Genomic DNA, 3,970 nt, shown 5'->3' with positions numbered 1-3,970 from the left:
GAAAGAAAATCAAAGAGTGCAGCTTTCAGTATGAACCAAAACAATGCTCACAACTGGACCAAGACACAGCATCACGACAAACGTGGAAACAATTGAAGTTTTCAAGGATATCAGTTTACTTGGATCCACTCATGGAAGCTGTATTCCAAGATGTCAAAGATGTCTTGCCCTGGGAAAATCTGCCCCACAAACCTCTTCAAAGTATTTAAAAGCAAAGGTGTCTCTTAAAAACTACCTGATCCGAGGCTAGAATTTTCTCATAGGATTTTTCATGTCTCATCTGCATGTGAAAGTTGGACAGTGAATTTTTTTAAAAGGCTGCAGAAGAATTGCTGTGTTTGAATTATGGTGTGGGCAAAGAATTTTGAAAGTAACAAAACAAACAAACAAACAAACCTATGTTGGGGAAAATATAGCCAGAAGGATGCTCAGAAGCATGGTGAGTGAGATTCTGTGTCGTGGACTTTGGACAATTTATCAGGAGGAACCAGTCCCTGGGAAGCATCGGCAGCTTGGCAAAGCAGAGGAGCATCAAGGCAGGAGGTGGAGTGTGACTCAGTGTGATTCCGTGACTGCAACTGCGGGCTAAGGCAGATCCACAACTGCGATGAAGGCAGAACGGGGCAGAGCTTTCATTCCGTTGGGCATAGGGTTGCTATGCCTTGCAGGCGACTCAACGACTTTCACAACAACCTGCCCTCAAGAAGCGCGGAGTCTGGAAAGAAAGAGGAACATGTAAATGAATATATGATCCAGAGATGGAATTGTTAGCAATGGTTCCAAGGTTTTTGCGTGTGGGAGGTGTGTTGGTGAAGAAGTAATATTATGTCACAATGTCACAAAAAAGTTCCAGCATGATGAAGTATCTGAAAGGGGACCAAGGAGCCTTCGCAGTGGAGGTGGTACTTAAGCTGTGTTTTATAGCATGTGTGGGAGTTTGTTTTAGGAAGCGAATGGGCAAATGCAAGGGCAAAACGTTCCTCACGCAGCAATAAGTGTGCTAGTCAGCTATGGCTGGAGTGAAAAGGGAAGGACAGGCCTTGTGGGATGAGGTGAGAGGCTGAGACCTCGTCCTGACAGCTTCGGGAGGGCTGTGAAGGCGGAAGTTTCAAGTCAGGCCAGAGGAATGTCAGGTGGGCACATTAGCAGAGTCTTTCTGCCAATCCGCCTGGAGTGAGAACCTTTTGGAGACAGAGAGGCGATCTCAGAGGATATTTTGGTAGTTGTGGAAAGGAGTGACAAAGTCCTTCGAAAATATGCGGACAGGAAATAGAAGCCAGAGTAGGGTCAAGAGCAGGGAGAACTGATAAGGTTGGGGCTAATTAGTGGATTGGATAAGGAGACAGCTCTCAAGACAGGTGACAGGGCTGAGGGAAGGAGGTTCCTGGCGGGAAACAGATTGTACCGAGAAAGCAGTTATGGGAGAGGAGGGAAGGTGGGCTCCAGACCTGGGTGGAGGCACTAACGTGCGTAAGCATAGAATCAGAAGGGAAACTAGAGACGACGGAGAAAGCACATAGACATTAACAAGGGCCGGAGAACCGTTGGAGAACTTACCTTGCTCAGTTAAGAGAGTAGTGGGATTATACATTTTTAGAATTTTCATATCTCACACTGACCGCTGTCTCCCTTCCCCCATGGTTTCTGTTGTTCTTTCCCCTGGAGGGGAGTGTGTGGTTATGTGTCAATCACACCCATTGGTTCTTCCTTCCTCCCCTCCCCCTCCTTCTTCCCCGCCCTATTCCCATTCCTGTTCCTGGGTTCCGTGTGTCGTGAGCTTTTACTTCTTCTCTACACCTGTGTGAGATATGAAAATAATAATAATTTATAATCTATCAAGGGGTTACAAGGATGGGGGGGATGGGGGGGAAAAAGAGGAGCTGATACCAAGAGCTCAATAGAAACAAATGTCTAGAAAAGATCGATGGCCAACATATGTACAAATATGCCTGATACAATTGATGTATGGATTGTAATAAGAGCTGTAAGAGCCCCCAAGAAAATGATCTTTTAATTAAAAAAAAAGAAAAGGAAAGAAAGCAGTGGGAGTACCTGTTGGGGATGCTTAGGCTTCCGATTTCCCTGTGGCTATGTGGGGACAATAACAGAACCAGTCATGCGATCAAAGCAAAGATGTCACTTTGTGAGCTCAGGTGACCCAGACTATGGTATTTTCAGTCACTTCCTATGCATATAAAAGCTAGGCAGGACATTTTAAAAGAAAGAATATTGATGCCTTTGTGCCCAATAACAGGCAAATTAAGACTACCATATATGTGGCATTTTCATACATTTTTGTTTTGTTTTGTTTTCAGTCATGTTTGAAAGCTCTGCAGGCATAGTTCTGCCATAAAGGAGTGTTATTGAATTTTGTGCCTTAGGTCTAATTCCCATTATTTTCTTAATCAGTATTCAGTCACTTATGGTTTTAAAATGTAGAAGGGAATATCTTGTGTATTTTAGTCTAAAAAGCTTTCCTAATCACCAATATTCCTCCATCTCAGTAATCTTCGAAATTCTCTACCAGTGACTAGTTTAACAATACTGTTATTAGAATTACTACAGACCCCATGAAGTTCACTTATAGTAATCCCCCAAAGACTGATAACGCTGCCACCAAAGTGGAACAAGGAGATATGAATGGATTTGAGCTCACACTCAACCGTAAGCTCTAACCTAAGAACAATCTGTTCTGCTGATGTGGCCCTGCTCACTACTTACCCTCATGAAGTAATCACTGAAGTGAAGGGGGCTAGAAGAGAGAGTGGTGAAGAAATCAGATGGTCTTAAAAGCTTGTCTTCAAACAAACAGCCATTTAGATGAGGTGTCAACTAAGCCTGTGTGATTCAAGGTTTATAAATAACAGAACCCAAGATCAGAGGATGGACATGTATGAGAGCTTAAATGCTGAGCACCTGGTTTATACAAGAGTATGGTTGACATTGAAAGCCCAAACTCCCATATGTAGAGACCTCTGGGGACTGAATCTTCCCTGAAAAACCTTGGATTGTTGACCAGGGATGTGAAAAGCCCTGCCCACAGAGTCCATCAGAAAATAAATTAATGCAGATATAGTTAGGTAAAAAATTAACTTCTTATTGTTTGTTTTCCCTTTTGACCTATTCTTTGTTTGTTCTACCTTTAAAAAAAATTCTGCTTTATTGTGGATTGAAGACATTTTTTTAACCAATATCATTGAAAAAGTTGTAGAGAAATTGTTCAATGAAAACCCAATTTGCTGTGAAAACATTTGTAAAAAGACAACTAAATTTTATTTAAAGAACTATGTCTTTGGATTATGGTGTTGGTGAAGAATTTGAATATAAAATGGAGTTCTAGAAGCAGGGCAAATTTGTCCTGGAAAAGAACAACCAGGAAATCTTTATAAAGGGGTAGGGTGAGACTTCATCTCAGGTATTTTGGATGCTTCCCAAGAGGAGCAGCCCCCGGAGGAGGACCCTACACTTGGTAAAGGGTCAGTGACCAAGAGACCCCCCACCCCCACCCCACTACCAAAAAGGTGTGTTACTATGGTGGCTCTAAGAATGGGCTCAAACATTAATACAATTGTGAGGATGGTGCAGGACCGGGCAGTGTTTCCTTCTCTTATATAGAGGGTCACTCCACGTCAGAACTGACATCATATTATCCAATAACAACCAAACGAATCAATCACCGAGTCTTGTTATCTCCATCCTCCTTGGTGTCTCTTTCTGATTGTTTCCCTGACAGTCTGCCTCATCTAGATCGTGACTCACCACACGGATATTTCCCATGGTTGGATGGGAATATTTGTCGGAACCTCAACTATCCTAATGAGCTTCTAACTCTTACCACCAACATCTGATTTGGGTCTGTAAGCAGAGCCTCCCCTGCCCCCCACCCCCCCAAAAAAACTGCATATAGGAAATTCTGAAATGTATCATCACCAGAGAGAGAGAGAGAAAGAGAGAGAGAGAGAGAGAGAGA

General features: G+C 42.9%; 1 pseudogene; it reads right to left on the bottom strand.

The window, feature by feature from the left end:
* LOC101647527 overlaps positions 1 to 1,591 on the bottom strand; it is a 79,445-nt pseudogene extending 77,854 nt beyond the window's left edge.
* Between the last annotated feature and the right edge of the window lie 2,379 nt (positions 1,592 to 3,970).

Source organism: Echinops telfairi, unplaced genomic scaffold, assembly GCF_000313985.2.
Source record: "Echinops telfairi isolate 266 unplaced genomic scaffold, ASM31398v2 ScPeMD7_7469;HRSCAF=8507_1, whole genome shotgun sequence".
In the NCBI taxonomy this organism is placed as follows: Eukaryota; Metazoa; Chordata; class Mammalia; order Afrosoricida; family Tenrecidae; genus Echinops; species Echinops telfairi.
Note: the sequence above shows the minus strand (reverse complement) of the source record. Positions and strands in the feature narration are given on the sequence as shown.